The 26,074-nt window shown below is 37.5% G+C and overlaps 27 non-coding genes across 27 annotated transcripts; all 27 read right to left on the reverse strand.

Annotated features, from left to right (window-relative positions):
* Nucleotides 1-368: 368 nt before the first annotated feature.
* LOC146729409 (U5 spliceosomal RNA) lies at nucleotides 369-487 on the reverse strand. The gene has a single exon (XR_014928358.1). It is a non-coding gene; the product is annotated as a U5 spliceosomal RNA (small nuclear RNA).
* Nucleotides 488-1,337: 850 nt separating this feature from the next.
* Nucleotides 1,338-1,457, reverse strand: LOC146729410 (U5 spliceosomal RNA). The gene has a single exon (XR_014928443.1). It is a non-coding gene; the product is annotated as a U5 spliceosomal RNA (small nuclear RNA).
* An 850-nt stretch (nucleotides 1,458-2,307) lies between these two features.
* LOC146729411 (U5 spliceosomal RNA) lies at nucleotides 2,308-2,427 on the reverse strand. Its single transcript, XR_014928504.1, has one exon. It is a non-coding gene; the product is annotated as a U5 spliceosomal RNA (small nuclear RNA).
* An 850-nt stretch (nucleotides 2,428-3,277) lies between these two features.
* Nucleotides 3,278-3,397, reverse strand: LOC146729412 (U5 spliceosomal RNA). The gene has a single exon (XR_014928505.1). It is a non-coding gene; the product is annotated as a U5 spliceosomal RNA (small nuclear RNA).
* Nucleotides 3,398-4,247: 850 nt separating this feature from the next.
* Nucleotides 4,248-4,367, reverse strand: LOC146729413 (U5 spliceosomal RNA). The gene has a single exon (XR_014928444.1). It is a non-coding gene; the product is annotated as a U5 spliceosomal RNA (small nuclear RNA).
* Nucleotides 4,368-5,217: 850 nt separating this feature from the next.
* LOC146729414 (U5 spliceosomal RNA) lies at nucleotides 5,218-5,337 on the reverse strand. The gene has a single exon (XR_014928445.1). It is a non-coding gene; the product is annotated as a U5 spliceosomal RNA (small nuclear RNA).
* Nucleotides 5,338-6,187: 850 nt separating this feature from the next.
* On the reverse strand, nucleotides 6,188-6,307 carry LOC146729415 (U5 spliceosomal RNA). The gene has a single exon (XR_014928446.1). It is a non-coding gene; the product is annotated as a U5 spliceosomal RNA (small nuclear RNA).
* Nucleotides 6,308-7,157: 850 nt separating this feature from the next.
* Nucleotides 7,158-7,277, reverse strand: LOC146729416 (U5 spliceosomal RNA). The gene has a single exon (XR_014928447.1). It is a non-coding gene; the product is annotated as a U5 spliceosomal RNA (small nuclear RNA).
* An 850-nt stretch (nucleotides 7,278-8,127) lies between these two features.
* On the reverse strand, nucleotides 8,128-8,247 carry LOC146729417 (U5 spliceosomal RNA). The gene has a single exon (XR_014928449.1). It is a non-coding gene; the product is annotated as a U5 spliceosomal RNA (small nuclear RNA).
* An 850-nt stretch (nucleotides 8,248-9,097) lies between these two features.
* LOC146729418 (U5 spliceosomal RNA) lies at nucleotides 9,098-9,217 on the reverse strand. The gene has a single exon (XR_014928506.1). It is a non-coding gene; the product is annotated as a U5 spliceosomal RNA (small nuclear RNA).
* Nucleotides 9,218-10,067: 850 nt separating this feature from the next.
* On the reverse strand, nucleotides 10,068-10,187 carry LOC146729419 (U5 spliceosomal RNA). The gene has a single exon (XR_014928450.1). It is a non-coding gene; the product is annotated as a U5 spliceosomal RNA (small nuclear RNA).
* An 850-nt stretch (nucleotides 10,188-11,037) lies between these two features.
* Nucleotides 11,038-11,157, reverse strand: LOC146729420 (U5 spliceosomal RNA). Its single transcript, XR_014928451.1, has one exon. It is a non-coding gene; the product is annotated as a U5 spliceosomal RNA (small nuclear RNA).
* Nucleotides 11,158-12,007: 850 nt separating this feature from the next.
* LOC146729421 (U5 spliceosomal RNA) lies at nucleotides 12,008-12,127 on the reverse strand. Its single transcript, XR_014928512.1, has one exon. It is a non-coding gene; the product is annotated as a U5 spliceosomal RNA (small nuclear RNA).
* An 849-nt stretch (nucleotides 12,128-12,976) lies between these two features.
* Nucleotides 12,977-13,096, reverse strand: LOC146729422 (U5 spliceosomal RNA). Its single transcript, XR_014928492.1, has one exon. It is a non-coding gene; the product is annotated as a U5 spliceosomal RNA (small nuclear RNA).
* Nucleotides 13,097-13,945: 849 nt separating this feature from the next.
* Nucleotides 13,946-14,065, reverse strand: LOC146729423 (U5 spliceosomal RNA). Its single transcript, XR_014928493.1, has one exon. It is a non-coding gene; the product is annotated as a U5 spliceosomal RNA (small nuclear RNA).
* An 850-nt stretch (nucleotides 14,066-14,915) lies between these two features.
* Nucleotides 14,916-15,035, reverse strand: LOC146729424 (U5 spliceosomal RNA). Its single transcript, XR_014928452.1, has one exon. It is a non-coding gene; the product is annotated as a U5 spliceosomal RNA (small nuclear RNA).
* An 850-nt stretch (nucleotides 15,036-15,885) lies between these two features.
* LOC146729425 (U5 spliceosomal RNA) lies at nucleotides 15,886-16,005 on the reverse strand. The gene has a single exon (XR_014928513.1). It is a non-coding gene; the product is annotated as a U5 spliceosomal RNA (small nuclear RNA).
* An 849-nt stretch (nucleotides 16,006-16,854) lies between these two features.
* LOC146729426 (U5 spliceosomal RNA) lies at nucleotides 16,855-16,974 on the reverse strand. Its single transcript, XR_014928495.1, has one exon. It is a non-coding gene; the product is annotated as a U5 spliceosomal RNA (small nuclear RNA).
* Nucleotides 16,975-17,823: 849 nt separating this feature from the next.
* Nucleotides 17,824-17,943, reverse strand: LOC146729427 (U5 spliceosomal RNA). Its single transcript, XR_014928496.1, has one exon. It is a non-coding gene; the product is annotated as a U5 spliceosomal RNA (small nuclear RNA).
* Nucleotides 17,944-18,793: 850 nt separating this feature from the next.
* LOC146729428 (U5 spliceosomal RNA) lies at nucleotides 18,794-18,913 on the reverse strand. The gene has a single exon (XR_014928453.1). It is a non-coding gene; the product is annotated as a U5 spliceosomal RNA (small nuclear RNA).
* An 850-nt stretch (nucleotides 18,914-19,763) lies between these two features.
* On the reverse strand, nucleotides 19,764-19,883 carry LOC146729429 (U5 spliceosomal RNA). Its single transcript, XR_014928454.1, has one exon. It is a non-coding gene; the product is annotated as a U5 spliceosomal RNA (small nuclear RNA).
* An 850-nt stretch (nucleotides 19,884-20,733) lies between these two features.
* Nucleotides 20,734-20,853, reverse strand: LOC146729430 (U5 spliceosomal RNA). Its single transcript, XR_014928455.1, has one exon. It is a non-coding gene; the product is annotated as a U5 spliceosomal RNA (small nuclear RNA).
* An 850-nt stretch (nucleotides 20,854-21,703) lies between these two features.
* LOC146729431 (U5 spliceosomal RNA) lies at nucleotides 21,704-21,823 on the reverse strand. Its single transcript, XR_014928456.1, has one exon. It is a non-coding gene; the product is annotated as a U5 spliceosomal RNA (small nuclear RNA).
* Nucleotides 21,824-22,673: 850 nt separating this feature from the next.
* On the reverse strand, nucleotides 22,674-22,793 carry LOC146729432 (U5 spliceosomal RNA). Its single transcript, XR_014928457.1, has one exon. It is a non-coding gene; the product is annotated as a U5 spliceosomal RNA (small nuclear RNA).
* Nucleotides 22,794-23,643: 850 nt separating this feature from the next.
* LOC146729433 (U5 spliceosomal RNA) lies at nucleotides 23,644-23,763 on the reverse strand. Its single transcript, XR_014928458.1, has one exon. It is a non-coding gene; the product is annotated as a U5 spliceosomal RNA (small nuclear RNA).
* Nucleotides 23,764-24,613: 850 nt separating this feature from the next.
* LOC146729434 (U5 spliceosomal RNA) lies at nucleotides 24,614-24,733 on the reverse strand. Its single transcript, XR_014928460.1, has one exon. It is a non-coding gene; the product is annotated as a U5 spliceosomal RNA (small nuclear RNA).
* An 850-nt stretch (nucleotides 24,734-25,583) lies between these two features.
* LOC144353416 (U5 spliceosomal RNA) lies at nucleotides 25,584-25,703 on the reverse strand. The gene has a single exon (XR_013420807.2). It is a non-coding gene; the product is annotated as a U5 spliceosomal RNA (small nuclear RNA).
* Nucleotides 25,704-26,074: the final 371 nt, after the last annotated feature.

The raw sequence follows: 26,074 nt of genomic DNA on the forward strand, positions 1-26,074 counted from the left end.
TTCAGTCGACAGCTACTTCAACATATCCCTGTATCCGCTGGTAGAGGGCGCAACTCGTGCGAATTTGATGAGCTATCAAACCAAGGTGTAAATTTCTACAGAAGGTCAGTGCCCGGCCACAAAGATCCGCCAATTGGGAGTAATCTGTGAAATAAAAATGAAAACAAAAAACAAAAAACGGCGATGTTCAATTTTGCCCAAGCTTACCCGGGCCTGATTAGACAGTCATGAAACCTGCCCGTCAGTTGTAAACCCGCCCGATAGACCCTAGCCATCGTCGAAATTTGGATACTGAAAGATTTGGTCATCTGAATATCGTACATATTCAAGTTGCCGATTCAATTATTTCTAATATTTGTTTATTTATCACCCCGCAATTGAGCGGGGTTATCAAAAAATTGATTATAGACTCATTAGTTGTTCCTCTGCACGGAAATCTTTAGTAAAAGGCGAAAGATTTATGCGGCCTGCAGAAAAACCAGAGTTAATTCGACATATGGTTGTGGTGTAATACATACGTTTCAGTGACCACAACTTCGGATAAGGTGAGTAAAGTGGGAAAACAAATATCTTTCGATTTTGTGTACTATGGGTAATTTCTTACAGAAACTTAGGTGGTTTGTTATTAAAGGCTAGACAAATAATTATGTTATACAAAATACATTATGAGGAACGCTGCCTTGAATATGAGAAATACATAATTTGCCCCTGCTTTCTGACCAATAAACGTTTAAGTCGCGCTCTATAGCGACGATACTGTAACAATGTTGTTCAAAGTGAAAACCGTCTCGTCATTTCGGATATTATAATTAATCTTAGATTTCTTTTCGGCATAATGTCCAGTATGATTGTAACATTGTTTTAGCATATAGCACTTCAAAGTTTAGCTGCCAGTCAGTACAAACTGTTGATAGTCAACAATGTAATTAATAGTTTACCTTCATGATTTTTTTAATAACTTGCCCTTTCAGTCGACAGCTACTTCAACATATCCCTGTATCCGCTGGTAGAGGGCGCAACTCGTGCGAATTTGATGAGCTATCAAACCAAAGTGTAAATTTCTACAGAAGGTCAGTGCCCGGCCACACAGATGCGCCAATTGGAAGTAATCTGTGAAATAAAAATGAAAAAAACAAACAAACAAAAAACGGCGATGTTGAATTTTGCCCAAGCATACCCGGGCCTGATTAGACAGTCATGAAACCTGCCCGTCTGTTGTAAACCCGCCCGATAGAGCCTGGCCTTCGTCGAAATTTGGATACTGAAAGATTTGGTCATCTGAATATCGTACATATTCAGGTTGCCGATTCAATTATTTCTAATATTTGTTTATTTATCGCCCCGCAATTGAGCGGGGTTATCAAAAATTTGATTATAGACTCATTAGTTGTTCCTCTGCACGGAAATCTTTAGTAAAAGGCGAAAGATTTATGCGGCCTGCAGAAAAACCAGAGTTAATTCGACATATGGTTGTGGTGTAATACATACGTTTCAGTGACTACAACTTCGGATAAGGTGAGTAAAGTGGGAAAACAAATATCTTTCGATTTTGTGTACTATGTGTAATTTCTTACAGAAACTTAGGTGGTTTGTTATTAAAGGCTAGACAAATAATTATGTTATACAAAATACATTATGAGGAACGCTGCCTTGAATATGAGAAATACATAATTTGCCCCTGCTTTCTGACCAATAAACGTTTAAGTCGCGCTCTATAGCGACGATACTGTAACAATGTTGTTCAAAGTGAAAACCGTCTCGTCATTTCGGATATTATAATTAATCTTAGATTTCTTTTCGGCATAATGTCCAGTATGATTGTAACATTGTTTTAGCATATAGCACTTCAAAGTTTAGCTGCCAGTCAGTACAAACTGTTGATAGTCAACAATGTAATTAATAGTTTACCTTCATGATTTTTTTAATAACTTGCCCTTTCAGTCGACAGCTACTTCAACATATCCCTGTATCCGCTGGTAGAGGGCGCAACTCGTGCGAATTTGATGAGCTATCAAACCAAAGTGTAAATTTCTACAGAAGGTCAGTGCCCGGCCACAAAGATCCGCCAATTGGAAGTAATCTGTGAAATAAAAATGAAAAAAACAAACAAACAAAAAACGGCGATGTTGAATTTTGCCCAAGCATACCCGGGCCTGATTAGACAGTCATGAAACCTGCCCGTCTGTTGTAAACCCGCCCGATAGAGCCTGGCCATCGTCGAAATTTGGATACTGAAAGATTTGGTCATCTGAATATCGTACATATTCAGGTTGCCGATTCAATTATTTCTAATATTTGTTTATTTATCGCCCCGCAATTGAGCGGGGTTATCAAAAATTTGATTATAGACTCATTAGTTGTTCCTCTGCACGGAAATCTTTAGTAAAAGACGAAAGATTTATGCGGCCTGCAGAAAAACCAGAGTTAATTCGACATATGGTTGTGGTGTAATACATACGTTTCAGTGACCACAACTTCGGATAAGGTGAGTAAAGTGGGAAAACAAATATCTTTCGATTTTGTGTACTATGTGTAATTTCTTACAGAAACTTAGGTGGTTTGTTATTAAAGGCTAGACAAATAATTATGTTATACAAAATACATTATGAGGAACGCTGCCTTGAATATGAGAAATACATAATTTGCCCCTGCTTTCTGACCAATAAACGTTTAAGTCGCGCTCTATAGCGACGATACTGTAACAATGTTGTTCAAAGTGAAAACCGTCTCGTCATTTCGGATATTATAATTAATCTTAGATTTCTTTTCGGCATAATGTCCAGTATGATTGTAACATTGTTTTAGCATATAGCACTTCAAAGTTTAGCTGCCAGTCAGTACAAACTGTTGATAGTCAACAATGTAATTAATAGTTTACCTTCATGATTTTTTTAATAACTTGCCCTTTCAGTCGACAGCTACTTCAACATATCCCTGTATCCGCTGGTAGAGGGCGCAACTCGTGCGAATTTGATGAGCTATCAAACCAAAGTGTAAATTTCTACAGAAGGTCAGTGCCCGGCCACAAAGATCCGCCAATTGGAAGTAATCTGTGAAATAAAAATGAAAAAAACAAACAAACAAAAAACGGCGATGTTGAATTTTGCCCAAGCATACCCGGGCCTGATTAGACAGTCATGAAACCTGCCCGTCTGTTGTAAACCCGCCCGATAGAGCCTGGCCATCGTCGAAATTTGGATACTGAAAGATTTGGTCATCTGAATATCGTACATATTCAGGTTGCCGATTCAATTATTTCTAATATTTGTTTATTTATCGCCCCGCAATTGAGCGGGGTTATCAAAAATTTGATTATAGACTCATTAGTTGTTCCTCTGCACGGAAATCTTTAGTAAAAGACGAAAGATTTATGCGGCCTGCAGAAAAACCAGAGTTAATTCGACATATGGTTGTGGTGTAATACATACGTTTCAGTGACCACAACTTCGGATAAGGTGAGTAAAGTGGGAAAACAAATATCTTTCGATTTTGTGTACTATGTGTAATTTCTTACAGAAACTTAGGTGGTTTGTTATTAAAGGCTAGACAAATAATTATGTTATACAAAATACATTATGAGGAACGCTGCCTTGAATATGAGAAATACATAATTTGCCCCTGCTTTCTGACCAATAAACGTTTAAGTCGCGCTCTATAGCGACGATACTGTAACAATGTTGTTCAAAGTGAAAACCGTCTCGTCATTTCGGATATTATAATTAATCTTAGATTTCTTTTCGGCATAATGTCCAGTATGATTGTAACATTGTTTTAGCATATAGCACTTCAAAGTTTAGCTGCCAGTCAGTACAAACTGTTGATAGTCAACAATGTAATTAATAGTTTACCTTCATGATTTTTTTAATAACTTGCCCTTTCAGTCGACAGCTACTTCAACATATCCCTGTATCCGCTGGTAGAGGGCGCAACTCGTGCGAATTTGATGAGCTATCAAACCAAAGAGTAAATTTCTACAGAAGGTCAGTGCCCGGCCACAAAGATCCGCCAATTGGAAGTAATCTGTGAAATAAAAATGAAAAAAACAAACAAACAAAAAACGGCGATGTTGAATTTTGCCCAAGCATACCCGGGCCTGATTAGACAGTCATGAAACCTGCCCGTCTGTTGTAAACCCGCCCGATAGAGCCTGGCCATCGTCGAAATTTGGATACTGAAAGATTTGGTCATCTGAATATCGTACATATTCAGGTTGCCGATTCAATTATTTCTAATATTTGTTTATTTATCGCCCCGCAATTGAGCGGGGTTATCAAAAATTTGATTATAGACTCATTAGTTGTTCCTCTGCACGGAAATCTTTAGTAAAAGGCGAAAGATTTATGCGGCCTGCAGAAAAACCAGAGTTAATTCGACATATGGTTGTGGTGTAATACATACGTTTCAGTGACCACAACTTCGGATAAGGTGAGTAAAGTGGGAAAACAAATATCTTTCGATTTTGTGTACTATGTGTAATTTCTTACAGAAACTTAGGTGGTTTGTTATTAAAGGCTAGACAAATAATTATGTTATACAAAATACATTATGAGGAACGCTGCCTTGAATATGAGAAATACATAATTTGCCCCTGCTTTCTGACCAATAAACGTTTAAGTCGCGCTCTATAGCGACGATACTGTAACAATGTTGTTCAAAGTGAAAACCGTCTTGTCATTTCGGATATTATAATTAATCTTAGATTTCTTTTCGGCATAATGTCCAGTATGATTGTAACATTGTTTTAGCATATAGCACTTCAAAGTTTAGCTGCCAGTCAGTACAAACTGTTGATAGTCAACAATGTAATTAATAGTTTACCTTCATGATTTTTTTAATAACTTGCCCTTTCAGTCGACAGCTACTTCAACATATCCCTGTATCCGCTGGTAGAGGGCGCAACTCGTGCGAATTTGATGAGCTATCAAACCAAAGTGTAAATTTCTACAGAAGGTCAGTGCCCGGCCACAAAGATGCGCCAATTGGAAGTAATCTGTGAAATAAAAATGAAAAAAACAAACAAACAAAAAACGGCGATGTTGAATTTTGCCCAAGCATACCCGGGCCTGATTAGACAGTCATGAAACCTGCCCGTCTGTTGTAAACCCGCCCGATAGAGCCTGGCCTTCGTCGAAATTTGGATACTGAAAGATTTGGTCATCTGAATATCGTACATATTCAGGTTGCCGATTCAATTATTTCTAATATTTGTTTATTTATCGCCCCGCAATTGAGCGGGGTTATCAAAAATTTGATTATAGACTCATTAGTTGTTCCTCTGCACGGAAATCTTTAGTAAAAGGCGAAAGATTTATGCGGCCTGCAGAAAAACCAGAGTTAATTCGACATATGGTTGTGGTGTAATACATACGTTTCAGTGACTACAACTTCGGATAAGGTGAGTAAAGTGGGAAAACAAATATCTTTCGATTTTGTGTACTATGTGTAATTTCTTACAGAAACTTAGGTGGTTTGTTATTAAAGGCTAGACAAATAATTATGTTATACAAAATACATTATGAGGAACGCTGCCTTGAATATGAGAAATACATAATTTGCCCCTGCTTTCTGACCAATAAACGTTTAAGTCGCGCTCTATAGCGACGATACTGTAACAATGTTGTTCAAAGTGAAAACCGTCTCGTCATTTCGGATATTATAATTAATCTTAGATTTCTTTTCGGCATAATGTCCAGTATGATTGTAACATTGTTTTAGCATATAGCACTTCAAAGTTTAGCTGCCAGTCAGTACAAACTGTTGATAGTCAACAATGTAATTAATAGTTTACCTTCATGATTTTTTTAATAACTTGCCCTTTCAGTCGACAGCTACTTCAACATATCCCTGTATCCGCTGGTGGAGGGCGCAACTCGTGCGAATTTGATGAGCTATCAAACCAAAGTGTAAATTTCTACAGAAGGTCAGTGCCCGGCCACAAAGATCCGCCAATTGGAAATAATCTGTGAAATAAAAATGAAAAAAACAAACAAACAAAAAACGGCGATGTTGAATTTTGCCCAAGCATACCCGGGCCTGATTAGACAGTCATGAAACCTGCCCGTCTGTTGTAAACCCGCCCGATAGAGCCTGGCCATCGTCGAAATTTGGATACTGAAAGATTTGGTCATCTGAATATCGTACATATTCAGGTTGCCGATTCAATTATTTCTAATATTTGTTTATTTATCGCCCCGCAATTGAGCGGGGTTATCAAAAATTTGATTATAGACTCATTAGTTGTTCCTCTGCACGGAAATCTTTAGTAAAAGGCGAAAGATTTATGCGGCCTGCAGAAAAACCAGAGTTAATTCGACATATGGTTGTGGTGTAATACATACGTTTCAGTGACCACAACTTCGGATAAGGTGAGTAAAGTGGGAAAACAAATATCTTTCGATTTTGTGTACTATGTGTAATTTCTTACAGAAACTTAGGTGGTTTGTTATTAAAGGCTAGACAAATAATTATGTTATACAAAATACATTATGAGGAACGCTGCCTTGAATATGAGAAATACATAATTTGCCCCTGCTTTCTGACCAATAAACGTTTAAGTCGCGCTCTATAGCGACGATACTGTAACAATGTTGTTCAAAGTGAAAACCGTCTTGTCATTTCGGATATTATAATTAATCTTAGATTTCTTTTCGGCATAATGTCCAGTATGATTGTAACATTGTTTTAGCATATAGCACTTCAAAGTTTAGCTGCCAGTCAGTACAAACTGTTGATAGTCAACAATGTAATTAATAGTTTACCTTCATGATTTTTTTAATAACTTGCCCTTTCAGTCGACAGCTACTTCAACATATCCCTGTATCCGCTGGTAGAGGGCGCAACTCGTGCGAATTTGATGAGCTATCAAACCAAAGTGTAAATTTCTACAGAAGGTCAGTGCCCGGCCACAAAGATGCGCCAATTGGAAGTAATCTGTGAAATAAAAATGAAAAAAACAAACAAACAAAAAACGGCGATGTTGAATTTTGCCCAAGCATACCCGGGCCTGATTAGACAGTCATGAAACCTGCCCGTCTGTTGTAAACCCGCCCGATAGAGCCTGGCCTTCGTCGAAATTTGGATACTGAAAGATTTGGTCATCTGAATATCGTACATATTCAGGTTGCCGATTCAATTATTTCTAATATTTGTTTATTTATCGCCCCGCAATTGAGCGGGGTTATCAAAAATTTGATTATAGACTCATTAGTTGTTCCTCTGCACGGAAATCTTTAGTAAAAGGCGAAAGATTTATGCGGCCTGCAGAAAAACCAGAGTTAATTCGACATATGGTTGTGGTGTAATACATACGTTTCAGTGACTACAACTTCGGATAAGGTGAGTAAAGTGGGAAAACAAATATCTTTCGATTTTGTGTACTATGTGTAATTTCTTACAGAAACTTAGGTGGTTTGTTATTAAAGGCTAGACAAATAATTATGTTATACAAAATACATTATGAGGAACGCTGCCTTGAATATGAGAAATACATAATTTGCCCCTGCTTTCTGACCAATAAACGTTTAAGTCGCGCTCTATAGCGACGATACTGTAACAATGTTGTTCAAAGTGAAAACCGTCTCGTCATTTCGGATATTATAATTAATCTTAGATTTCTTTTCGGCATAATGTCCAGTATGATTGTAACATTGTTTTAGCATATAGCACTTCAAAGTTTAGCTGCCAGTCAGTACAAACTGTTGATAGTCAACAATGTAATTAATAGTTTACCTTCATGATTTTTTTAATAACTTGCCCTTTCAGTCGACAGCTACTTCAACATATCCCTGTATCCGCTGGTGGAGGGCGCAACTCGTGCGAATTTGATGAGCTATCAAACCAAAGTGTAAATTTCTACAGAAGGTCAGTGCCCGGCCACAAAGATCCGCCAATTGGAAATAATCTGTGAAATAAAAATGAAAAAAACAAACAAACAAAAAACGGCGATGTTGAATTTTGCCCAAGCATACCCGGGCCTGATTAGACAGTCATGAAACCTGCCCGTCTGTTGTAAACCCGCCCGATAGAGCCTGGCCATCGTCGAAATTTGGATACTGAAAGATTTGGTCATCTGAATATCGTACATATTCAGGTTGCCGATTCAATTATTTCTAATATTTGTTTATTTATCGCCCCGCAATTGAGCGGGGTTATCAAAAATTTGATTATAGACTCATTAGTTGTTCCTCTGCACGGAAATCTTTAGTAAAAGGCGAAAGATTTATGCGGCCTGCAGAAAAACCAGAGTTAATTCGACATATGGTTGTGGTGTAATACATACGTTTCAGTGACTACAACTTCGGATAAGGTGAGTAAAGTGGGAAAACAAATATCTTTCGATTTTGTGTACTATGTGTAATTTCTTACAGAAACTTAGGTGGTTTGTTATTAAAGGCTAGACAAATAATTATGTTATACAAAATACATTATGAGGAACGCTGCCTTGAATATGAGAAATACATAATTTGCCCCTGCTTTCTGACCAATAAACGTTTAAGTCGCGCTCTATAGCGACGATACTGTAACAATGTTGTTCAAAGTGAAAACCGTCTCGTCATTTCGGATATTATAATTAATCTTAGATTTCTTTTCGGCATAATGTCCAGTATGATTGTAACATTGTTTTAGCATATAGCACTTCAAAGTTTAGCTGCCAGTCAGTACAAACTGTTGATAGTCAACAATGTAATTAATAGTTTACCTTCATGATTTTTTTAATAACTTGCCCTTTCAGTCGACAGCTACTTCAACATATCCCTGTATCCGCTGGTAGAGGGCGCAACTCGTGCGAATTTGATGAGCTATCAAACCAAAGTGTAAATTTCTACAGAAGGTCAGTGCCCGGCCACAAAGATCCGCCAATTGGAAGTAATCTGTGAAATAAAAATGAAAAAAACAAACAAACAAAAAACGGCGATGTTGAATTTTGCCCAAGCATACCCGGGCCTGATTAGACAGTCATGAAACCTGCCCGTCTGTTGTAAACCCGCCCGATAGAGCCTGGCCATCGTCGAAATTTGGATACTGAAAGATTTGGTCATCTGAATATCGTACATATTCAGGTTGCCGATTCAATTATTTCTAATATTTGTTTATTTATCGCCCCGCAATTGAGCGGGGTTATCAAAAATTTGATTATAGACTCATTAGTTGTTCCTCTGCACGGAAATCTTTAGTAAAAGACGAAAGATTTATGCGGCCTGCAGAAAAACCAGAGTTAATTCGACATATGGTTGTGGTGTAATACATACGTTTCAGTGACCACAACTTCGGATAAGGTGAGTAAAGTGGGAAAACAAATATCTTTCGATTTTGTGTACTATGTGTAATTTCTTACAGAAACTTAGGTGGTTTGTTATTAAAGGCTAGACAAATAATTATGTTATACAAAATACATTATGAGGAACGCTGCCTTGAATATGAGAAATACATAATTTGCCCCTGCTTTCTGACCAATAAACGTTTAAGTCGCGCTCTATAGCGACGATACTGTAACAATGTTGTTCAAAGTGAAAACCGTCTCGTCATTTCGGATATTATAATTAATCTTAGATTTCTTTTCGGCATAATGTCCAGTATGATTGTAACATTGTTTTAGCATATAGCACTTCAAAGTTTAGCTGCCAGTCAGTACAAACTGTTGATAGTCAACAATGTAATTAATAGTTTACCTTCATGATTTTTTTAATAACTTGCCCTTTCAGTCGACAGCTACTTCAACATATCCCTGTATCCGCTGGTAGAGGGCGCAACTCGTGCGAATTTGATGAGCTATCAAACCAAAGTGTAAATTTCTACAGAAGGTCAGTGCCCGGCCACAAAGATCCGCCAATTGGAAGTAATCTGTGAAATAAAAATGAAAAAAACAAACAAACAAAAAACGGCGATGTTGAATTTTGCCCAAGCATACCCGGGCCTGATTAGACAGTCATGAAACCTGCCCGTCTGTTGTAAACCCGCCCGATAGAGCCTGGCCATCGTCGAAATTTGGATACTGAAAGATTTGGTCATCTGAATATCGTACATATTCAGGTTGCCGATTCAATTATTTCTAATATTTGTTTATTTATCGCCCCGCAATTGAGCGGGGTTATCAAAAATTTGATTATAGACTCATTAGTTGTTCCTCTGCACGGAAATCTTTAGTAAAAGGCGAAAGATTTATGCGGCCTGCAGAAAAACCAGAGTTAATTCGACATATGGTTGTGGTGTAATACATACGTTTCAGTGACCACAACTTCGGATAAGGTGAGTAAAGTGGGAAAACAAATATCTTTCGATTTTGTGTACTATGTGTAATTTCTTACAGAAACTTAGGTGGTTTGTTATTAAAGGCTAGACAAATAATTATGTTATACAAAATACATTATGAGGAACGCTGCCTTGAATATGAGAAATACATAATTTGCCCCTGCTTTCTGACCAATAAACGTTTAAGTCGCGCTCTATAGCGACGATACTGTAACAATGTTGTTCAAAGTGAAAACCGTCTCGTCATTTCGGATATTATAATTAATCTTAGATTTCTTTTCGGCATAATGTCCAGTATGATTGTAACATTGTTTTAGCATATAGCACTTCAAAGTTTAGCTGCCAGTCAGTACAAACTGTTGATAGTCAACAATGTAATTAATAGTTTACCTTCATGATTTTTTTAATAACTTGCCCTTTCAGTCGACAGCTACTTCAACATATCCCTGTATCCGCTGGTAGAGGGCGCAACTCGTGCGAATTTGATGAGCTATCAAACCAAAGTGTAAATTTCTACAGAAGGTCAGTGCCCGGCCACAAAGATCCGCCAATTGGAAGTAATCTGTGAAATAAAAATGAAAAAAACAAACAAACAAAAAACGGCGATGTTGAATTTTGCCCAAGCATACCCGGGCCTGATTAGACAGTCATGAAACCTGCCCGTCTGTTGTAAACCCGCCCGATAGAGCCTGGCCATCGTCGAAATTTGGATACTGAAAGATTTGGTCATCTGAATATCGTACATATTCAGATTGCCGATTCAATTATTTCTAATATTTGTTTATTTATCGCCCCGCAATTGAGCGGGGTTATCAAAAATTTGATTATAGACTCATTAGTTGTTCCTCTGCACGGAAATCTTTAGTAAAAGGCGAAAGATTTATGCGGCCTGCAGAAAAACCAGAGTTAATTCGACATATGGTTGTGGTGTAATACATACGTTTCAGTGACCACAACTTCGGATAAGGTGAGTAAAGTGGGAAAACAAATATCTTTCGATTTTGTGTACTATGTGTAATTTCTTACAGAAACTTAGGTGGTTTGTTATTAAAGGCTAGACAAATAATTATGTTATACAAAATACATTATGAGGAACGCTGCCTTGAATATGAGAAATACATAATTTGCCCCTGCTTTCTGACCAATAAACGTTTAAGTCGCGCTCTATAGCGACGATACTGTAACAATGTTGTTCAAAGTGAAAACCGTCTCGTCATTTCGGATATTATAATTAATCTTAGATTTCTTTTCGGCATAATGTCCAGTATGATTGTAACATTGTTTTAGCATATAGCACTTCAAAGTTTAGCTGCCAGTCAGTACAAACTGTTGATAGTCAACAATGTAATTAATAGTTTACCTTCATGATTTTTTTAATAACTTGCCCTTTCAGTCGACAGCTACTTCAACACATCCCTGTATCCGCTGGTAGAGGGCGCAACTCGTGCGAATTTGATGAGCTATCAAACCAAAGTGTAAATTTCTACAGAAGGTCAGTGCCCGGCCACAAAGATCCGCCAATTGGAAGTAATCTGTGAAATAAAAATGAAAAAAACAAACAAACAAAAAACGGCGATGTTGAATTTTGCCCAAGCATACCCGGGCCTGATTAGACAGTCATGAAACCTGCCCGTCTGTTGTAAACCCGCCCGATAGAGCCTGGCCATCGTCGAAATTTGGATACTGAAAGATTTGGTCATCTGAATATCGTACATATTCAGGTTGCCGATTCAATTATTTCTAATATTTGTTTATTTATCGCCCCGCAATTGAGCGGGGTTATCAAAAATTTGATTATAGACTCATTAGTTGTTCCTCTGAACGGAAATCTTTAGTAAAAGGCGAAAGATTTATGCGGCCTGCAGAAAAACCAGAGTTAATTCGACATATGGTTGTGGTGTAATACATACGTTTCAGTGACCACAACTTCGGATAAGGTGAGTAAAGTGGGAAAACAAATATCTTTCGATTTTGTGTACTATGTGTAATTTCTTACAGAAACTTAGGTGGTTTGTTATTAAAGGCTAGACAAATAATTATGTTATACAAAATACATTATGAGGAACGCTGCCTTGAATATGAGAAATACATAATTTGCTCCTGCTTTCTGACCAATAAACGTTTAAGTCGCGCTCTATAGCGACGATACTGTAACAATGTTGTTCAAAGTGAAAACCGTCTCGTCATATCGGATATTATAATTAATCTTAGATTTCTTTTCGGCATAATGTCCAGTATGATTGTAACATTGTTTTAGCATATAGCACTTCAAAGTTTAGCTGCCAGTCAGTACAAACTGTTGATAGTCAACAATGTAATTAATAGTTTACCTTCATGATTTTTTTAATAACTTGCCCTTTCAGTCGACAGCTACTTCAACATATCCCTGTATCCGCTGGTAGAGGGCGCAACTCGTGCGAATTTGATGAGCTATCAAACCAAAGTGTAAATTTCTACAGAAGGTCAGTGCCCGGCCACAAAGATCCGCCAATTGGAAGTAATCTGTGAAATAAAAATGAAAAAAACAAACAAACAAAAAACGGCGATGTTGAATTTTGCCCAAGCATACCCGGGCCTGATTAGACAGTCATGAAACCTGCCCGTCTGTTGTAAACCCGCCCGATAGAGCCTGGCCATCGTCGAAATTTGGATACTGAAAGATTTGGTCATCTGAATATCGTACATATTCAGGTTGCCGATTCAATTATTTCTAATATTTGTTTATTTATCGCCCGCAATTGAGCGGGGTTATCAAAAATTTGATTATAGACTCATTAGTTGTTCCTCTGCACGGAAATCTTTAGTAAAAGGCGAAAGATTTATGCGGCCTGCAGAAAAACCAGAGTTAATTCGACATATGGTTGTGGTGTAATACATACGTTTCAGTGACCACAACTTCGGATAAGGTGAGTAAAGTGGGAAAACAAATATCTTTCGATTTTGTGTACTATGTGTAATTTCTTACAGAAACTTAGGTGGTTTGTTATTAAAGGCTAGACAAATAATTATGTTATACAAAATACATTATGAGGAACGCTGCCTTGAATATGAGAAATACATAATTTGCCCCTGCTTTCTGACCAATAAACGTTTAAGTCGCGCTCTATAGCGACGATACTGTAACAATGTTGTTCAAAGTGAAAACCGTCTCGTCATTTCGGATATTATAATTAATCTTAGATTTCTTTTCGGCATAATGTCCAGTATGATTGTAACATTGTTTTAGCATATAGCACTTCAAAGTTTAGCTGCCAGTCAGTACAAACTGTTGATAGTCAACAATGTAATTAATAGTTTACCTTCACGATTTTTTTAATAACTTGCCCTTTCAGTCGACAGCTACTTCAACATATCCCTGTATCCGCTGGTAGAGGGCGCAACTCGTGCGAATTTGATGAGCTATCAAACCAAAGTGTAAATTTCTACAGAAGGTCAGTGCCCGGCCACAAAGATCCGCCAATTGGAAGTAATCTGTGAAATAAAAATGAAAAAAACAAACAAACAAAAAACGGCGATGTTGAATTTTGCCCAAGCATACCCGGGCCTGATTAGACAGTCATGAAACCTGCCCGTCTGTTGTAAACCCGCCCGATAGAGCCTGGCCATCGTCGAAATTTGGATACTGAAAGATTTGGTCATCTGAATATCGTACATATTCAGGTTGCCGATTCAATTATTTCTAATATTTGTTTATTTATCGCCCGCAATTGAGCGGGGTTATCAAAAATTTGATTATAGACTCATTAGTTGTTCCTCTGCACGGAAATCTTTAGTAAAAGGCGAAAGATTTATGCGGCCTGCAGAAAAACCAGAGTTAATTCGACATATGGTTGTGGTGTAATACATACGTTTCAGTGACCACAACTTCGGATAAGGTGAGTAAAGTGGGAAAACAAATATCTTTCGATTTTGTGTACTATGTGTAATTTCTTACAGAAACTTAGGTGGTTTGTTATTAAAGGCTAGACAAATAATTATGTTATACAAAATACATTATGAGGAACGCTGCCTTGAATATGAGAAATACATAATTTGCCCCTGCTTTCTGACCAATAAACGTTTAAGTCGCGCTCTATAGCGACGATACTGTAACAATGTTGTTCAAAGTGAAAACCGTCTCGTCATTTCGGATATTATAATTAATCTTAGATTTCTTTTCGGCATAATGTCCAGTATGATTGTAACATTGTTTTAGCATATAGCACTTCAAAGTTTAGCTGCCAGTCAGTACAAACTGTTGATAGTCAACAATGTAATTAATAGTTTACCTTCATGATTTTTTTAATAACTTGCCCTTTCAGTCGACAGCTACTTCAACATATCCCTGTATCCGCTGGTAGAGGGCGCAACTCGTGCGAATTTGATGAGCTATCAAACCAAAGTGTAAATTTCTACAGAAGGTCAGTGCCCGGCCACAAAGATCCGCCAATTGGAAGTAATCTGTGAAATAAAAATGAAAAAAACAAACAAACAAAAAACGGCGATGTTGAATTTTGCCCAAGCATACCCGGGCCTGATTAGACAGTCATGAAACCTGCCCGTCTGTTGTAAACCCGCCCGATAGAGCCTGGCCATCGTCGAAATTTGGATACTGAAAGATTTGGTCATCTGAATATCGTACATATTCAGATTGCCGATTCAATTATTTCTAATATTTGTTTATTTATCGCCCCGCAATTGAGCGGGGTTATCAAAAATTTGATTATAGACTCATTAGTTGTTCCTCTGCACGGAAATCTTTAGTAAAAGGCGAAAGATTTATGCGGCCTGCAGAAAAACCAGAGTTAATTCGACATATGGTTGTGGTGTAATACATACGTTTCAGTGACCACAACTTCGGATAAGGTGAGTAAAGTGGGAAAACAAATATCTTTCGATTTTGTGTACTATGTGTAATTTCTTACAGAAACTTAGGTGGTTTGTTATTAAAGGCTAGACAAATAATTATGTTATACAAAATACATTATGAGGAACGCTGCCTTGAATATGAGAAATACATAATTTGCCCCTGCTTTCTGACCAATAAACGTTTAAGTCGCGCTCTATAGCGACGATACTGTAACAATGTTGTTCAAAGTGAAAACCGTCTCGTCATTTCGGATATTATAATTAATCTTAGATTTCTTTTCGGCATAATGTCCAGTATGATTGTAACATTGTTTTAGCATATAGCACTTCAAAGTTTAGCTGCCAGTCAGTACAAACTGTTGATAGTCAACAATGTAATTAATAGTTTACCTTCATGATTTTTTTAATAACTTGCCCTTTCAGTCGACAGCTACTTCAACACATCCCTGTATCCGCTGGTAGAGGGCGCAACTCGTGCGAATTTGATGAGCTATCAAACCAAAGTGTAAATTTCTACAGAAGGTCAGTGCCCGGCCACAAAGATCCGCCAATTGGAAGTAATCTGTGAAATAAAAATGAAAAAAACAAACAAACAAAAAACGGCGATGTTGAATTTTGCCCAAGCATACCCGGGCCTGATTAGACAGTCATGAAACCTGCCCGTCTGTTGTAAACCCGCCCGATAGAGCCTGGCCATCGTCGAAATTTGGATACTGAAAGATTTGGTCATCTGAATATCGTACATATTCAGGTTGCCGATTCAATTATTTCTAATATTTGTTTATTTATCGCCCCGCAATTGAGCGGGGTTATCAAAAATTTGATTATAGACTCATTAGTTGTTCCTCTGAACGGAAATCTTTAGTAAAAGGCGAAAGATTTATGCGGCCTGCAGAAAAACCAGAGTTAATTCGACATATGGTTGTGGTGTAATACATACGTTTCAGTGACCACAACTTCGGATAAGGTGAGTAAAGTGGGAAAACAAATATCTTTCGATTTTGTGTACTATGTGTAATTTCTTACAGAAACTTAGGTGGTTTGTTATTAAAGGCTAGACAAATAATTATGTTATACAAAATACATTATGAGGAACGCTGCCTTGAATATGAGAAATACATAATTTGCTCCTGCTTTCTGACCAATAAACGTTTAAGTCGCGCTCTATAGCGACGATACTGTAACAATGTTGTTCAAAGTGAAAACCGTCTCGTCATATCGGATGTTATAATTAATCTTAGATTTCTTTTCGGCATAATGTCCAGTATGATTGTAACATTGTTTTAGCATATAGCACTTCAAAGTTTAGCTGCCAGTCAGTACAAACTGTTGATAGTCAACAATGTAATTAATAGTTTACCTTCATGATTTTTTTAATAACTTGCCCTTTCAGTCGACAGCTACTTCAACATATCCCTGTATCCGCTGGTAGAGGGCGCAACTCGTGCGAATTTGATGAGCTATCAAACCAAAGTGTAAATTTCTACAGAAGGTCAGTGCCCGGCCACAAAGATCCGCCAATTGGAAGTAATCTGTGAAATAAAAATGAAAAAAACAAACAAACAAAAAACGGCGATGTTGAATTTTGCCCAAGCATACCCGGGCCTGATTAGACAGTCATGAAACCTGCCCGTCTGTTGTAAACCCGCCCGATAGAGCCTGGCCATCGTCGAAATTTGGATACTGAAAGATTTGGTCATCTGAATATCGTACATATTCAGGTTGCCGATTCAATTATTTCTAATATTTGTTTATTTATCGCCCGCAATTGAGCGGGGTTATCAAAAATTTGATTATAGACTCATTAGTTGTTCCTCTGCACGGAAATCTTTAGTAAAAGGCGAAAGATTTATGCGGCCTGCAGAAAAACCAGAGTTAATTCGACATATGGTTGTGGTGTAATACATACGTTTCAGTGACCACAACTTCGGATAAGGTGAGTAAAGTGGGAAAACAAATATCTTTCGATTTTGTGTACTATGTGTAATTTCTTACAGAAACTTAGGTGGTTTGTTATTAAAGGCTAGACAAATAATTATGTTATACAAAATACATTATGAGGAACGCTGCCTTGAATATGAGAAATACATAATTTGCCCCTGCTTTCTGACCAATAAACGTTTAAGTCGCGCTCTATAGCGACGATACTGTAACAATGTTGTTCAAAGTGAAAACCGTCTCGTCATTTCGGATATTATAATTAATCTTAGATTTCTTTTCGGCATAATGTCCAGTATGATTGTAACATTGTTTTAGCATATAGCACTTCAAAGTTTAGCTGCCAGTCAGTACAAACTGTTGATAGTCAACAATGTAATTAATAGTTTACCTTCACGATTTTTTTAATAACTTGCCCTTTCAGTCGACAGCTACTTCAACATATCCCTGTATCCGCTGGTAGAGGGCGCAACTCGTGCGAATTTGATGAGCTATCAAACCAAAGTGTAAATTTCTACAGAAGGTCAGTGCCCGGCCACAAAGATCCGCCAATTGGAAGTAATCTGTGAAATAAAAATGAAAAAAACAAACAAACAAAAAACGGCGATGTTGAATTTTGCCCAAGCATACCCGGGCCTGATTAGACAGTCATGAAACCTGCCCGTCTGTTGTAAACCCGCCCGATAGAGCCTGGCCATCGTCGAAATTTGGATACTGAAAGATTTGGTCATCTGAATATCGTACATATTCAGGTTGCCGATTCAATTATTTCTAATATTTGTTTATTTATCGCCCGCAATTGAGCGGGGTTATCAAAAATTTGATTATAGACTCATTAGTTGTTCCTCTGCACGGAAATCTTTAGTAAAAGGCGAAAGATTTATGCGGCCTGCAGAAAAACCAGAGTTAATTCGACATATGGTTGTGGTGTAATACATACGTTTCAGTGACCACAACTTCGGATAAGGTGAGTAAAGTGGGAAAACAAATATCTTTCGATTTTGTGTACTATGTGTAATTTCTTACAGAAACTTAGGTGGTTTGTTATTAAAGGCTAGACAAATAATTATGTTATACAAAATACATTATGAGGAACGCTGCCTTGAATATGAGAAATACATAATTTGCCCCTGCTTTCTGACCAATAAACGTTTAAGTCGCGCTCTATAGCGACGATACTGTAACAATGTTGTTCAAAGTGAAAACCGTCTCGTCATTTCGGATATTATAATTAATCTTAGATTTCTTTTCGGCATAATGTCCAGTATGATTGTAACATTGTTTTAGCATATAGCACTTCAAAGTTTAGCTGCCAGTCAGTACAAACTGTTGATAGTCAACAATGTAATTAATAGTTTACCTTCATGATTTTTTTAATAACTTGCCCTTTCAGTCGACAGCTACTTCAACATATCCCTGTATCCGCTGGTAGAGGGCGCAACTCGTGCGAATTTGATGAGCTATCAAACCAAAGTGTAAATTTCTACAGAAGGTCAGTGCCCGGCCACAAAGATCCGCCAATTGGAAGTAATCTGTGAAATAAAAATGAAAAAAACAAACAAACAAAAAACGGCGATGTTGAATTTTGCCCAAGCATACCCGGGCCTGATTAGACAGTCATGAAACCTGCCCGTCTGTTGTAAACCCGCCCGATAGAGCCTGGCCATCGTCGAAATTTGGATACTGAAAGATTTGGTCATCTGAATATCGTACATATTCAGGTTGCCGATTCAATTATTTCTAATATTTGTTTATTTATCGCCCCGCAATTGAGCGGGGTTATCAAAAATTTGATTATAGACTCATTAGTTGTTCCTCTGCACGGAAATCTTTAGTAAAAGGCGAAAGATTTATGCGGCCTGCAGAAAAACCAGAGTTAATTCGACATATGGTTGTGGTGTAATACATACGTTTCAGTGACCACAACTTCGGATAAGGTGAGTAAAGTGGGAAAACAAATATCTTTCGATTTTGTGTACTATGTGTAATTTCTTACAGAAACTTAGGTGGTTTGTTATTAAAGGCTAGACAAATAATTATGTTATACAAAATACATTATGAGGAACGCTGCCTTGAATATGAGAAATACATAATTTGCCCCTGCTTTCTGACCAATAAACGTTTAAGTCGCGCTCTATAGCGACGATACTGTAACAATGTTGTTCAAAGTGAAAACCGTCTCGTCATTTCGGATATTATAATTAATCTTAGATTTCTTTTCGGCATAATGTCCAGTATGATTGTAACATTGTTTTAGCATATAGCACTTCAAAGTTTAGCTGCCAGTCAGTACAAACTGTTGATAGTCAACAATGTAATTAATAGTTTACCTTCATGATTTTTTTAATAACCTGCCCTTTCAGTCGACAGCTACTTCAACATATCCCTGTATCCGCTGGTAGAGGGCGCAACTCGTGCGAATTTGATGAGCTATCAAACCAAAGTGTAAATTTCTACAGAAGGTCAGTGCCCGGCCACAAAGATGCGCCAATTGGAAGTAATCTGTGAAATAAAAATGAAAAAAACAAACAAACAAAAAACGGCGATGTTGAATTTTGCCCAAGCATACCCGGGCCTGATTAGACAGTCATGAAACCTGCCCGTCTGTTGTAAACCCGCCCGATAGAGCCTGGCCATCGTCGAAATTTGGATACTGAAAGATTTGGTCATCTGAATATCGTACATATTCAGGTTGCCGATTCAATTATTTCTAATATTTGTTTATTTATCGCCCCGCAATTGAGCGGGGTTATCAAAAATTTGATTATAGACTCATTAGTTGTTCCTCTGCACGGAAATCTTTAGTAAAAGGCGAAAGATTTATGCGGCCTGCAGAAAAACCAGAGTTAATTCGACATATGGTTGTGGTGTAATACATACGTTTCAGTGACTACAACTTCGGATAAGGTGAGTAAAGTGGGAAAACAAATATCTTTCGATTTTGTGTACTATGTGTAATTTCTTACAGAAACTTAGGTGGTTTGTTATTAAAGGCTAGACAAATAATTATGTTATACAAAATACATTATGAGGAACGCTGCCTTGAATATGAGAAATACATAATTTGCCCCTGCTTTCTGACCAATAAACGTTTAAGTCGCGCTCTATAGCGACGATACTGTAACAATGTTGTTCAAAGTGAAAACCGTCTCGTCATTTCGGATATTATAATTAATCTTAGATTTCTTTTCGGCATAATGTCCAGTATGATTGTAACATTGTTTTAGCATATAGCACTTCAAAGTTTAGCTGCCAGTCAGTACAAACTGTTGATAGTCAACAATGTAATTAATAGTTTACCTTCATGATTTTTTTAATAACTTGCCCTTTCAGTCGACAGCTACTTCAACATATCCCTGTATCCGCTGGTGGAGGGCGCAACTCGTGCGAATTTGATGAGCTATCAAACCAAAGTGTAAATTTCTACAGAAGGTCAGTGCCCGGCCACAAAGATCCGCCAATTGGAAGTAATCTGTGAAATAAAAATGAAAAAAACAAACAAACAAAAAACGGCGATGTTGAATTTTGCCCAATCATACCCGGGCCTGATTAGACAGTCATGAAACCTGCCCGTCTGTTGTAAACCCGCCCGATAGAGCCTGGCCATCGTCGAAATTTGGATACTGAAAGATTTGGTCATCTGAATATCGTACATATTCAGGTTGCCGATTCAATTATTTCTAATATTTGTTTATTTATCGCCCCGCAATTGAGCGGGGTTATCAAAAATTTGATTATAGACTCATTAGTTGTTCCTCTGCACGGAAATCTTTAGTAAAAGGCGAAAGATTTATGCGGCCTGCAGAAAAACCAGAGTTAATTCGACATATGGTTGTGGTGTAATACATACGTTTCAGTGACTACAACTTCGGATAAGGTGAGTAAAGTGGGAAAACAAATATCTTTCGATTTTGTGTACTATGTGTAATTTCTTACAGAAACTTAGGTGGTTTGTTATTAAAGGCTAGACAAATAATTATGTTATACAAAATACATTATGAGGAACGCTGCCTTGAATATGAGAAATACATAATTTGCCCCTGCTTTCTGACCAATAAACGTTTAAGTCGCGCTCTATAGCGACGATACTGTAACAATGTTGTTCAAAGTGAAAACCGTCTCGTCATTTCGGATATTATAATTAATCTTAGATTTCTTTTCGGCATAATGTCCAGTATGATTGTAACATTGTTTTAGCATATAGCACTTCAAAGTTTAGCTGCCAGTCAGTACAAACTGTTGATAGTCAACAATGTAATTAATAGTTTACCTTCATGATTTTTTTAATAACTTGCCCTTTCAGTCGACAGCTACTTCAACATATCCCTGTATCCGCTGGTGGAGGGCGCAACTCGTGCGAATTTGATGAGCTATCAAACCAAAGTGTAAATTTCTACAGAAGGTCAGTGCCCGGCCACAAAGATCCGCCAATTGGAAGTAATCTGTGAAATAAAAATGAAAAAAACAAACAAACAAAAAACGGCGATGTTGAATTTTGCCCAAGCATACCCGGGCCTGATTAGACAGTCATGAAACCTGCCCGTCTGTTGTAAACCCGCCCGATAGAGCCTGGCCATCGTCGAAATTTGGATACTGAAAGATTTGGTCATCTGAATATCGTACATATTCAGGTTGCCGATTCAATTATTTCTAATATTTGTTTATTTATCGCCCCGCAATTGAGCGGGGTTATCAAAAATTTGATTATAGACTCATTAGTTGTTCCTCTGCACGGAAATCTTTAGTAAAAGGCGAAAGATTTATGCGGCCTGCAGAAAAACCAGAGTTAATTCGACATATGGTTGTGGTGTAATACATACGTTTCAGTGACCACAACTTCGGATAAGGTGAGTAAAGTGGGAAAACAAATATCTTTCGATTTTGTGTACTATGTGTAATTTCTTACAGAAACTTAGGTGGTTTGTTATTAAAGGCTAGACAAATAATTATGTTATACAAAATACATTATGAGGAACGCTGCCTTGAATATGAGAAATACATAATTTGCCCCTGCTTTCTGACCAATAAACGTTTAAGTCGCGCTCTATAGCGACGATACTGTAACAATGTTGTTCAAAGTGAAAACCGTCTCGTCATTTCGGATATTATAATTAATCTTAGATTTCTTTTCGGCATAATGTCCAGTATGATTGTAACATTGTTTTAGCATATAGCACTTCAAAGTTTAGCTGCCAGTCAGTACAAACTGTTGATAGTCAACAATGTAATTAATAGTTTACCTTCATGATTTTTTTAATAACTTGCCCTTTCAGTCGACAGCTACTTCAACATACCCCTGTATCCGCTGGTAGAGGGCGCAACTCGTGCGAATTTGATGAGCTATCAAACCAAAGTGTAAATTTCTACAGAAGGTCAGTGCCCGGCCACAAAGATCCGCCAATTGGAAGTAATCTGTGAAATAAAAATGAAAAAAACAAACAAACAAAAAACGGCGATGTTGAATTTTGCCCAAGCATACCCGGGCCTGATTAGACAGTCATGAAACCTGCCCGTCTGTTGTAAACCCGCCCGATAGAGCCTGGCCATCGTCGAAATTTGGATACTGAAAGATTTGGTCATCTGAATATCGTACATATTCAGGTTGCCGATTCAATTATTTCTAATATTTGTTTATTTATCGCCCCGCAATTGAGCGGGGTTATCAAAAATTTGATTATAGACTCATTAGTTGTTCCTCTGCACGGAAATCTTTAGTAAAAGGCGAAAGATTTATGCGGCCTGCAGAAAAACCAGAGTTAATTCGACATATGGTTGTGGTGTAATACATACGTTTCAGTGACCACAACTTCGGATAAGGTGAGTAAAGTGGGAAAACAAATATCTTTCGATTTTGTGTACTATGTGTAATTTCTTACAGAAACTTAGGTGGTTTGTTATTAAAGGCTAGACAAATAATTATGTTATACAAAATACATTATGAGGAACGCTGCCTTGAATATGAGAAATACATAATTTGCCCCTGCTTTCTGACCAATAAACGTTTAAGTCGCGCTCTATAGCGACGATACTGTAACAATGTTGTTCAAAGTGAAAACCGTCTCGTCATTTCGGATATTATAATTAATCTTAGATTTCTTTTCGGCATAATGTCCAGTATGATTGTAACATTGTTTTAGCATATAGCACTTCAAAGTTTAGCTGCCAGTCAGTACAAACTGTTGATAGTCAACAATGTAATTAATAGTTTACCTTCATGATTTTTTTAATAACTTGCCCTTTCAGTCGACAGCTACTTCAACATATCCCTGTATCCGCTGGTAGAGGGCGCAACTCGTGCGAATTTGATGAGCTATCAAACCAAAGTGTAAATTTCTACAGAAGGTCAGTGCCCGGCCACAAAGATCCGCCAATTGGAAGTAATCTGTGAAATAAAAATGAAAAAAACAAACAAACAAAAAACGGCGATGTTGAATTTTGCCCAAGCATACCCGGGCCTGATTAGACAGTCATGAAACCTGCCCGTCTGTTGTAAACCCGCCCGATAGAGCCTGGCCATCGTCGAAATTTGGATACTGAAAGATTTGGTCATCTGAATATCGTACATATTCAGGTTGCCGATTCAATTATTTCTAATATTTGTTTATTTATCGCCCCGCAATTGAGCGGGGTTATCAAAAATTTGATTATAGACTCATTAGTTGTTCCTCTGCACGGAAATCTTTAGTAAAAGGCGAAAGATTTATGCGGCCTGCAGAAAAACCAGAGTTAATTCGACATATGGTTGTGGTGTAATACATACGTTTCAGTGACCACAACTTCGGATAAGGTGAGTAAAGTGGGAAAACAAATATCTTTCGATTTTGTGTACTATGTGTAATTTCTTACAGAAACTTAGGTGGTTTGTTATTAAAGGCTAGACAAATAATTATGTTATACAAAATACATTATGAGGAACGCTGCCTTGAATATGAGAAATACATAATTTGCCCCTGCTTTCTGACCAATAAACGTTTAAGTCGCGCTCTATAGCGACGATACTGTAACAATGTTGTTCAAAGTGAAAACCGTCTCGTCATTTCGGATATTATAATTAATCTTAGATTTCTTTTCGGCATAATGTCCAGTATGATTGTAACATTGTTTTAGCATATAGCACTTCAAAGTTTAGCTGCCAGTCAGTACAAACTGTTGATAGTCAACAATGTAATTAATAGTTTACCTTCATGATTTTTTTAATAACTTGCCCTTTCAGTCGACAGCTACTTCAACATACCCCTGTATCCGCTGGTAGAGGGCGCAACTCGTGCGAATTTGATGAGCTATCAAACCAAAGTGTAAATTTCTACAGAAGGTCAGTGCCCGGCCACAAAGATCCGCCAATTGGAAGTAATCTGTGAAATAAAAATGAAAAAAACAAACAAACAAAAAACGGCGATGTTGAATTTTGCCCAAGCATACCCGGGCCTGATTAGACAGTCATGAAACCTGCCCGTCTGTTGTAAACCCGCCCGATAGAGCCTGGCCATCGTCGAAATTTGGATACTGAAAGATTTGGTCATCTGAATATCGTACATATTCAGGTTGCCGATTCAATTATTTCTAATATTTGTTTATTTATCGCCCCGCAATTGAGCGGGGTTATCAAAAATTTGATTATAGACTCATTAGTTGTTCCTCTGCACGGAAATCTTTAGTAAAAGGCGAAAGATTTATGCGGCCTGCAGAAAAACCAGAGTTAATTCGACATATGGTTGTGGTGTAATACATACGTTTCAGTGACCACAACTTCGGATAAGGTGAGTAAAGTGGGAAAACAAATATCTTTCGATTTTGTGTACTATGTGTAATTTCTTACAGAAACTTAGGTGGTTTGTTATTAAAGGCTAGACAAATAATTATGTTATACAAAATACATTATGAGGAACGCTGCCTTGAATATGAGAAATACATAATTTGCCCCTGCTTTCTGACCAATAAACGTTTAAGTCGCGCTCTATAGCGACGATACTGTAACAATGTTGTTCAAAGTGAAAACCGTCTCGTCATTTCGGATATTATAATTAATCTTAGATTTCTTTTCGGCATAATGTCCAGTATGATTGTAACATTGTTTTAGCATATAGCACTTCAAAGTTTAGCTGCCAGTCAGTACAAACTGTTGATAGTCAACAATGTAATTAATAGTTTACCTTCATGATTTTTTTAATAACTTGCCCTTTCAGTCGACAGCTACTTCAACATATCCCTGTATCCGCTGGTAGAGGGCGCAACTCGTGCGAATTTGATGAGCTATCAAACCAAAGTGTAAATTTCTACAGAAGGTCAGTGCCCGGCCACAAAGATCCGCCAATTGGAAGTAATCTGTGAAATAAAAATGAAAAAAACAAACAAACAAAAAACGGCGATGTTGAATTTTGCCCAAGCATACCCGGGCCTGATTAGACAGTCATGAAACCTGCCCGTCTGTTGTAAACCCGCCCGATAGAGCCTGGCCATCGTCGAAATTTGGATACTGAAAGATTTGGTCATCTGAATATCGTACATATTCAGGTTGCCGATTCAATTATTTCTAATATTTGTTTATTTATCGCCCCGCAATTGAGCGGGGTTATCAAAAATTTGATTATAGACTCATTAGTTGTTCCTCTGCACGGAAATCTTTAGTAAAAGGCGAAAGATTTATGCGGCCTGCAGAAAAACCAGAGTTAATTCGACATATGGTTGTGGTGTAATACATACGTTTCAGTGACCACAACTTCGGATAAGGTGAGTAAAGTGGGAAAACAATATCTTTCGATTTTGTGTACTATGTGTAATTTCTTACAGAAACTTAGGTGGTTTGTTATTAAAGGCTAGACAAATAATTATGTTATACAAAATACATTATGAGGAACGCTGCCTTGAATATGAGAAATACATAATTTGCCCCTGCTTTCTGACCAATAAACGTTTAAGTCGCGCTCTATAGCGACGATACTGTAACAATGTTGTTCAAAGTGAAAACCGTCTCGTCATTTCGGATATTATAATTAATCTTAGATTTCTTTTCGGCATAATGTCCAGTATGATTGTAACATTG

The sequence above is a fragment of the Saccoglossus kowalevskii genome, chromosome 22 (genome assembly GCF_978046115.1).
Source record: "Saccoglossus kowalevskii chromosome 22, keSacKowa6.1, whole genome shotgun sequence".
NCBI lineage: Eukaryota > Metazoa > Hemichordata > Enteropneusta > Harrimaniidae > Saccoglossus > Saccoglossus kowalevskii.